Source organism: Parus major, chromosome 9 (assembly GCF_001522545.3).
Source record: "Parus major isolate Abel chromosome 9, Parus_major1.1, whole genome shotgun sequence".
In the NCBI taxonomy this organism is placed as follows: domain Eukaryota; kingdom Metazoa; phylum Chordata; class Aves; order Passeriformes; family Paridae; genus Parus; species Parus major.
In genome coordinates this window covers 21,871,887-21,882,093 of record NC_031778.1, presented here as the reverse complement: position 1 = coordinate 21,882,093, position 10,207 = coordinate 21,871,887, and positions in this window count along the sequence as shown.

Below are 10,207 nucleotides of genomic sequence, written 5' to 3'. Positions count from 1 at the left end.
CATCCCTCCATCCCTGCATCCCTGCATCCCTGCATCCTTCCATCCCTCCATCCCTGCATCCCTCCACCCCTCCATCCCTCCATCCCTGCATCCCTCCATCCCTCCATCCCTCCATCCCTCTATCCCTGCATCCCTGCATCCCTGCATCCCTCCATCCCTGCATCACTCCATCCCTCCATCCCTCCATCCCTCCACCCCTCCATCCCTGCATCCCTCCATCCCTGCATCCCTCCATCCCCCCATCCCTGCATCCCTCCATCCCTCCCAGGCTGTCTCTGGCTGCTGCAGGACCAGCCTTTCCCCCATGCTGAGCTGTTCTTTCTCTCCTTGTCCATTCCTGGCCCTGCCCTGCAGCTCCTGCACAGCATTTGGGATGTTTGGTGCTGGCTGGACAAAAGGAATCTGGAGCAAGTTCTGTGGGATTAAACAAATCCTGTCTGTACAACCTATCCCTGTTTATCTTCCAAAGGCAGAATTCCTGCTGAGGACAGGTGTCCAAGGCACATTCCACAGCAATGTCTTCAGCTTGGTGGATATTTGGGATCTAAGAGACAAAGAACAAGTTGCTCGACCCTGCTGCCCTCCTGGTACACTCAATTCAATGTTTTACCCACTCAAAGTAGCAGCAGTTTGCTCCCCCCTGCTATTTTGTTTTATTTTATCATCTTCCTTTTAGCATTGCAGCAAATACAACTGTAAAATCAGAGCTGAAGCTCCAAAGGTAGACGAATTCCTGAGGAAAAAATGGAATATAATGTTAATTCTATAGAGGGGAGTGCTCAAAGCACTTGTGGTGTCCCACGCCACAAAGAGGAGGCAAAAATAACCCAAGTTTTTTACTGTGACAGTTTCACACTCAAACACTCTGCACCAAAACCTTCAGGGTGTCAGAGTGCCTAATTATTATATTTAGTGCCTAATCCTTGTCAGCTGGAACATGCCAGAAGAAATCCGGGATGAAATTCTCTGCAGAATAATCCCGTTTATTCTAGCTGGGTTTATTTACACCACAGATGTCTGACAGTTATTAAAGAGGCTGCAATTAAGTCTGCCTTTAATCCTGGACCTTCACATCCTGATTTAGGGCCCTGCCTGGGTGTCTGGAGCAGTTTTGGTCTCCTGAGCTCGGGCAGGGCCTGGAGGGAGCAGATGGCAGCAGGAATTGTGCCCATGTCTGTCCCAGTTCCAGCACAATTGTGTGGCTCTGCAAAGTCCTGTACAGCAATCTCTGAGGGACTATAAAGTAATGGAATGGCCTGGGTTGGAACAAAACCTTCAAGATCTTCCAGTTCCAGCCCTCAGCCATGGGCGAGGACACCTTCCCCTATCCCAGGTCGCTGCACCAAGCTGCTCTGGGACAATTTCAGAGATGGGGAGCCCACAACTTCTCTGGCAGCCTGTGCCAGGGCCTTGCCACCTTCACTTCCTCCTGATATCTCTTCTAAACCAGAGAAACCATCAAGGACAGCTGAACATTTCAAAACCTGTCTGCTCATACACACCTCACCTTGCAGAACACCAAACACCCCATGTTCCCACCGCTCCAGATTATTTTAGTCACAAAGGAAATAAAGAAAATAAAGAAAATAAAGGAAATAAAGGAATCCAGCCCTCCTTGTCACTCCTTGCCCAAAGTCCCTCTCCATCTTTCCTCTAGCTCCCTTCAAGTCCTGGAAGGCCACAGTTAGGCCACCCCAAAACCTTTCTCTCCCAGCCTGGACCAACACAATTCTCTCATCCTTTCTTTGCAGGAGAGATGCAGAGCAGGGTGAGCTGATTATTACTTTTTGTTGGCCATGAACATTGGTTATTAATTACTGAACACCACTTGGCTGTTGAGAAGCAGCTGCTGAGCAAGTTCTTTGTGAGACCCTGTGCTGCTGAGGGCTTTCCTTGCCTTTTTCCCCTTTCCAGGAGCACTGGCTGCCTCCAGCACAGACCCTGAGCTGGGTTTTCCCCAGCCTGGGGGTCAGGGGTGCCTTTCCTGCCATGGAAGTGACACATCTTGTTCCCTCTGCTGCCACTGGAACAGCCCAGGAGCTGCTGCTGTGAACTCCCATCCAACCCCTGCCCCTTTTTTCCTTTTTTCTTTCCTTTTTTTTTGGTTGTTTCTAATACAAGCTGGCTTTGGAGGGGGTGAATGCTGTGTGCTGTGGGGAGGAGGTGTTGCTGTGAAGCTGTGTACAGGAGGAATACAGGAATTGCCCCTGGGAACAGCAGATGGAAGCTCCTGTGCTCTTCATGAGTGGCACCTGAATTTCTTCTTTCTGCAAGGACTGTGGAGCTCCCTCAGGACTGAGCTGAATTCAGCCTTCCTCCCCCACCCTCCTTCTGTTGTTTCAATTAAGCTGTAATTCATCTCTTTCTTTCAAATTGTTCTCCTCATTTGCTTGGAGGTGTGTTCTTTAATTTGCTGCAGGAGAGCCAAGCTGCAATTCCAGAGGGGAGGAAACACTTCCCAGACATCCTCAGCTCTTGTCCTTCCCTAGAGGTGAGGAAACACTTCCCAGACATCCTCAGCTCTTGTCCTTCCCTAGAGGGGAGGAAACACTTCCCAGACATCCTCAGCTCTTGTCCTTCCCTAGAGGGGAGGAAACACTTCCCAGACATCCTCAGCTCTTGTCCTTCCCTAGAGGTGAGGGGAGCTCTGCTGTCACCACCAGCTGGGACAAGGCTCATCCTCTACCACAGGGCTTTACAACCCCCTCAGCACTAATCTTAGTTACTCCCTCCTCTCCTTTCCTTCATTTCTCTGAATAATCCAGTTTGAACAAACCCCATTGATTGGAAGAGCAGCTCTTCACAGAATTAGGGGTTTATCTATTTGAGAGATGTCTGTCTGAGCACTGGGAGCAGACACAGCCATTAATATTGTCTCAGGTGAAATAATACAACCTGAACTATCCAACAGTGAGAGCTGGAGAGAGCAGAGCAGCCAGGAAACCCTGGCCAAAGAACTGAAGTGCAGCTGCCAGAAGTTCAAATGAATTAGAAAAAAAAAAAGAAAAAAAAAGTGTATTATTCAGTGGAACGAGCTACAGCCAAAAGAAACACAGATTTCACAGAGAAACACTGAACTTTTTGACAATAATAACCAGCTGCAATTTGCCAGTCTTTCTTCCTTAAGCCATTCTGTGTCTCTTGGTTGTTGAGTTTTTGCTGAAGGTTGTACCCAGCATGCCTGAAAGAGCCCACCTGAGGGAGCTGGCACTAGGTCCTGGCTTTAAAGTGCCTTTTTCCCTCTTTGTGCTAATTTTTTGGGCTGTGCAAATTATTCTCCAGTGCTTCCTGCAGGCCTGAAAGAATTCCATTTTATAGGATTTCTAAAAGGATAACATCCCCTTATTATGGAGCTCCTTAAAATTGCCTGGATGTTGGTGTTAAAGGTCTCTTTTTGAGTCACAGTGTGCTGCTTCTGTGCAGAGAGGCTCCCAAAACCCTCTGTGGGGCTGAGCACCCCACATATCTCTCCCAGGCTGTTTCTGCTGGGCACTGTTCAACCATTTCTTCCTAAGAATTATGAAATTCAAGCTTCCCACCTATAATTTCACCTTCAGGTGGAGCCCAGTCGATGTTTTCACTGCCTGGTGTGGGAGCTGCCCAGGGCAGCTGGGGCTGAGCTCCTCTCCCAGGTGCATCTCGCTGCTGGGATTTATTGTGGTGGTCAGGTCAGTGATGGTTCATGGAGAAAAAGGATGGAGATCACCTCGTGGGATGGTTCAGGTTGGAATGGATCCTTCTGGAGGCCACCTGGACCAGCCTCAGCCAGGGAAGGGGAGATCCTGCACCCAAAAGGACCAGGATTCCCCCCAGATTGCTGTGCCAGATACAGCAGGAGCTGTTCCCACATCCCCTCTGTGCTGATGGAAGTGTCTGTGATGAGTGCAGGGCTGGCATTTGGGAGCAGCATTTAGGCTGAAATGGCTCAGGGATGTCAGGATCTGAACAGAAAGGGGCTTTGCTCTACAGGTATTTATTTACCCAGCATTTATCCCAAGTGGAATAATGTCCAGTGCAGCTTTTTCATCCCCTCAGCTGCCAGTGTGGACCAGGCTGTTATAAACAGAAGAAAATTGTTCTTGTAATCAGTTTTGGAGGGCTTTCGTTGCTAAGTTTTTATTGCATGATGGAGAGTCTGTGCTGCTTTAACATTACACACTGTCTCAGCTCCTAATCCCTTCACAATGAAGCAAATACATTTTGCTTTCTTGAGAGATAACAGAAATCCTGCTTAAAACACAAAGCAAAGCCAAACAACACCAAAATTCTTGTACAATGAAATTGCACGAGCAACACTGAGGAGGCATTTCAAAGGCTGTGAAACCCCTCCACAAACCTGGTGCTTGCCTCCAGCCAGCAACCACTGTCTGCAGGAATGGTTTTAAAGTATTTCCACGTTTTTCATGCTCTTTTCTTTGACCTTTAGTGCAAGGCCATCTGTGCTGAGCAGCTGATTCTCCTGGTCCCTTGAGTGGCTGCCACAGATAGGCTTCAGAGTGTTTAATGAGGACTAAAACCTGCTGGAAGAATACATTTTTAAACCTTCCCCCTTCCAGATAAAGTTTGCTATAACTAATTTAGGCCCTGAAGGAACAAATCTATTAGCCCTTTGATAGCTAATTTGGTTCCTGGTAATTTATTGTGCTGGATGGGTTGGGAAAATGGATTCAAATGCCTTTTGGAGGATAATAAAAAATCATCAGGGGGACTAAAACACTGTGGAAAAAGAAAATAGTTGAGAGATGAGGCTGAGAGAGCTGGAAGTGCCTCCCTGGCGTGGGTTGTGTGAGGAAATTGGCAGCTTGAAGGGATATCTGAGGGCAAGTTTCTTAGGGTGGTTTGTCCTCTCAGGGTTTTGGCAGTTCCTGCTTTTCACTGTTAGATAAAAAGGTGTTTGATGAAGTGGGGGGCAGTGGTTAAACCTGAGGGTTTTTTCCCATCACATCAGGGATTTATGTCACTTATTTGATTTCTATCTGCTGCTCCCATGGACCTTTATCTGTAGGTAAGGCCACGAGGTGCTGATTTGTGCAGATCCCCTGCTGGCTGCTGTTCTTCACCCTGGAGCTGGCACCGTGGGAATCCAGAAGGAGATCATTTATTGGCACCTGCTGCGTTTCTGGCATGCCAGGCTAGGGAAAGGCTCTGCCAGCGAGCTCAGGGAGAAGCAAAAGTGCTCCTGTGTGCAGGATATCCTGCATTTCAAACTCAGCCAGCCCACTTCAGCAGGCACAGCACACCTCACCAAAACCCTCCTCTGAAATCTGTGTCTGCTCCTGCCCTGATGGGTTTGTGGCACTACAGCTGCTGCCAGTCTGATCTGATCTGATCACTGAGCAATTTCCCTGTGTGAGCAATTTCCCTGTGAGCAATTTCCCTGCCACCAGCCCAGCCAGCAAACACTGCAGCCTCCTGCCCTGCTTGGGCCTGGAGCAGCACAGAATATCCAGGATGTGGAAACTCTTCTCCTGTCTCCTTCTGTAGCCTTGGCACAGGTTTTTGTGTCAGTTTTCAGGGGTTTTTGTGTCTTTTTCTCTCTGTCCCTCCCTAAGGTGCAGCCGGACCATAATTAGGGAATAATAATAATAAATAATAGGGAATAACTTGTCTGAAACACACAGAAACAAACCCAATGTTTCAAAGGAGTGTTTGCACACTCTGTCAGTGACTCCAGCAGCATTACAGATTTCAGGGGGATGATCCCTGTGAGGTTTGAGAGGCTTTCTGCCACCTCAGAGTGCCCTGAACCCTCATGGGGCCATCCCTTCCCAGGGGTGATTCTCCCTGCTGGAGAGTAGTGCTGCCCACAGGAGCCAGCCCAGGGGATGGAAACAGCTCTGGAAAACCCAGGTCCTTGCAGAGGCACAGCTGTCAGGGCTGACAGGTTGGGAGAGATTCATGCTCACTTATGAGCCATGAAATAAAGCTCATCTCCCCTGCAATTTACTGCTATGCGGTGCCATTGATTTTTATGGGAGCTGCCTGGTGTTTCATAGCAGAGTGTAATTCTGCTCCTTTTCTCTTGGACATTTCCAATTTGCCCATCTCTCCCTTAATGGCTCAGTCAAGAGCCCACTGAGTTTTTTATAGTATTTAAATGGAGACATTAGCATGGCACGGATGCTTTAATACACCTGTGTATGAATCTTTAATGCATTCTTATTGATCAAGCCCTTACATGATAACACAGGACTGCCCTCCCTGTTTACACAGGCAGAGAACTCGGGCACAGAAGGGAAAATTATTGCAAATGTCACGTGCAGGACTGAGCAACAGAGGACTCAAACCTGCTCACTCTAAATTGTAGAATCACAGAATGGTTTGGGTTGGAAGGGACCTTAAAGACCACCCAATTCCAACACCTTCCACTGTCCCAGGAGCTCCCAGCCCCATCCAGCCTGGCCTTGGGCACTGCCAGGGATCCAGGGGCAGCCACAGCTGCTCTGGGCACCCTGTGCCACCCTGCCCACCCTCACAGGGAAGAATTTCCTCCCAAAATCCCCTCCAACCCTACTCTCTGCCAGTTTAAAGCCATTCCCCTTGTCCTGTCACTCCAGTCTCTCCTAAATAGTCCCTGTAGCTCCCACCAGCTACTGGAAGGTCACACTTGGGTCACCCCAAACTCTTTTTCAGCCTGAACAGCCCCAGTTATCCCAGCCTTTCCTCACAGCAGCCCTGCTCCATCCCTCTGACCTGACTCCTGCATCCTTTGGGAAGGTTTTTGCTCCTGTTGGTGTTGTTTTCGTGCCCAGGAGCAGTCTCCTGTCTCTGCCTCTCCGTTTCTGGTTTTGCACAGCTCTCTTTGGGCTGGTGAGGTTTTACCCTGCTTTGCCCTGAGCCTTGATTTACAATTAAATGAGAATTGTTGCAAAGGAGCTAAAACAGATCGTAGGGTTTTAAAAGGCCTAAAGGAAATAATTAATTTACAAGGGTAAATTGTTGGTAAGATGATGTGAGCGTGTGGAAACAGCTCTTGGGGTCATTAAAAAACCAGAACAGATTTATTGACTGATCAGATGTCAATGAGCTTCCCTTACAAGCGTGGACATTGTATCCTGTGAGGGAGCTGGAACGGGCAGGGAGGGGATCTGCCATCACTAATGCAATATTAAACAGAATTCCTCTCTACTTAATCCTCTTATTAGGTATTGCATTACGGGGCTGTCAGCGCTGCTGCCTGGCGGGGAAGGCAGCGAGCTGTGGCTCTCTGTACACCAAGGGATGGTCCAGCAGCCCTGCAGGAGGTGACAGATACCCAAATGGGCATTTGGAGATGCCCAGATGGGCCCAGGTCCTGTGAGGAGCGGGGAAAAGTCACTCAGGGCTTGCCATGTGCTGGCAGTGCTGGGATGGGGCTCCTGCCCTGCAGAGGATGGGCTGTGCTCGCTGGTTATTGAGCATGAGCCTGCTCACACAAAATGAGAACAGCCCTTCCCTCCCTCTCCACACGGAGCCAAACAAACCCAGCTCCTCCTGTGAGACCCAAAACCTTGATTCCTTCTTTTACCTGGCTTTTCCTTGCCTGCAAAATCGACATTATCTCACCGCTTCCTTCCTGACTGATTAAAGTCAAACACCTCCTGGTCTGGGTAACGCAGCTTTCAGTCATCACTAATTAATTTCCGCTGTTCAATTAAGCGTTTTCAGCGGTTTTGATGATTTGGGATGGAATCTGTGGAGGTGGGGAGGAGGCTCCAAGCCTCACTGCCCAGAGCAGAGGGGTCAGCGTGTGGCTGAGGGCTCAGCCAGCACCAACAGGGCAAAACACTTCTGGAGTCTGACCTGGTGCCAGCTCCTTTGGGTCTGAGCACAATTATCCCAAGAAAACATCACCAGAAGGGGAAAAGACCCCACAGCTTTATGGAGGCAAGGAAACAGAACTGGAAGCTGACTCTTTTCTTTTGCCCAAGTTGGATGCTGCTTCCCACAGGAGGCACCTTCAGCAAAGTCCAAGCTGCTGGGAGCAGGAGGAGGTGATGTGGGGTAAGCAAACCACAGGTCAGGTTATTCCCCAACAGAACTGGTAATTGTAGGATTGCCCTGTAAGGGGGAAAAAAAAAATATTGATTTTTATTTAATTTTTTTGTCCTCTTCTGCTTAAAATACCAACAACCCAAGCTAGAGCTTAATCTGTGATGCTGTACCTGGAATGAAAAACACCACATCTGTTGCACACCAAGGAGATTTAAGGCACCTTTCTGGAAAGCCAGGGCTCTTTGAAATATTCATGAATCTTTAGCAGTTTCCTAAGATACAGAGGAATGTCAAATAATCTTTTTCCACACCGTAACGTTTGCAGCTTGAGCTGTGAAACCTTTGGTAGATGGAAATGCCCCCTCCCTTCTCTGCTCAGGACACTGATTGTCATTCCTGTGATGCAGAGGGTCCCCCCAGAACAGGGGGCAGCTCAGGTTAATTTAGTGGGGATGTTACCTGCAAAGGCTTCAGTCCTAGAGGCTGAATAAAGCAGTTTTTAGTGAGAAGGGGAAGGCCTGAGGTGTCAGTGCTGTTTGTGGGGATCCTCGTGGAGCGCTTGGAAAGCCAGAACGGCTGCTGAGGGCAGGAAAGCTGAACTGGAGGAATAAAACAGGGTGAGAAAGGCCAGAACTGGGCTTTGTGCTGCTTTCAGGCAGTGCCAGAGCAGAAGTTTCTTTGAGGCAATCTGACAGGAAGCTTCGGATGGGGAATGCAGCAGGCTCAGAGGTAAATTGCAAATTTAATGATGTTTGCTGTGAGGACAAGCCCTGAGGGGGGTGTCTGACAGTGTGGAACCACCATGCAGAATAACCTGCAGAGCTGCTAATTACAGCACAGCCCAAACCCATGTGGAAAGTGCAGCTAAAGAGAGGTTAAAAGTTTTGTGTGTTCTTTCCTCATCCTTGCACTGAGTGCCCTTGCTTTGTTACAGAGCCCCCAAACAATCCCCAGGAACTCGGGGGTTTGGGCTTTGCAGATCTGGCTGGGTTCCTGAAGCTCTCTACAAAAACACCAGTGAGAAACTCCATTCTGAACTACTTCTCAATTTTGAAAATGCAGAAGAATTTTCCAATATTCTGATTTCAATTTTTCTGCAGAATAAATCTCAATGTCTCTTCAGGAACAACAGGGATTGAGGCTTTGCAGATCTGTCACTGTGAATTATAGCACTTCCACAAAAACTTTCTTCAAATCACAGCATTATTTTCAACGAATTTATTTTAAAACTCATCAAAATATTGATTTTGAGGTTGGAAGCAGCTCAACATTTTTCATTATTGCACCACATCCCTTCATTTTACAACCAAATCGATCCATTAACTTGGCCATCTGGCATGGCATAAAACAGGGAGGGGAACTTTTCCAATTTGTTTTTGTTTCCTGGAGCGTTTGGCAGCCCAAGGAGTGCAGTTGGCTCCTGTGTGCCACAGAACACTCGTGTTCCTCAGGAAAAGAGGTCAGTGGGGTACAAATATTCATAAAGGTCTGTCTTGGGTTGCAGAAGAGTCTGGAAACTCAGAACTGAGCTCATCTACAAGAATCTTTTGCCCAAGGCTCAGGTAAATGCAATTCTGCACAAATTACTTCATGTAATAGGTATTTCTGTATATTCAGGGATGTAGAATTCCAGGATGGTTTGGGTTGGAAGAGACCTTAAAGCTCATCCAGTTCCATCCCTGCCAGGGGCAGGACATCTTCCAGTGCTCCAAGGTGCTCAAGGTCTTATCCAGCCTGGCCTTGGGCACTTGCAGGGATCCTGGGGAGTCCCTGGGACTGCTCATAACTACCCTCACAGTGAAGAATTGCTTTTAATAACCCAATTTTCCCTCTTCCAATTTGTACCCCTTACAGATATTTATGTGAGTGTATACATATGTACATTGGACCATCTCAGCTTAATGCATGGGAGCTGTCACATTCCTCACCTGCCACAACAAATGACTGGAAAACTCTAGAAATGGAGTTGAAATGACCGGAGAAAAGTCTTGAAAAATTATTTTCTTTCCTGGAAGGCAGGGATTCCCCTGGAATGTCTGCTGCTCACCAGCAGCTCCTGGGTTCTGCAGCCAGGAGTGTCCTGCAAGGGCTGTCCTGGGCTCCCCACCACAGCTGCAGCTTTCCAGGGGTGCTTTTCCCTGCTGGGAAAGATTGAGCTTGGCTTTTCCACAGCTCGGGAAGACCCTGCAGGTCCTGCCCTTCTCTCTGACACCAGGGGGAAAATGGATCCCAC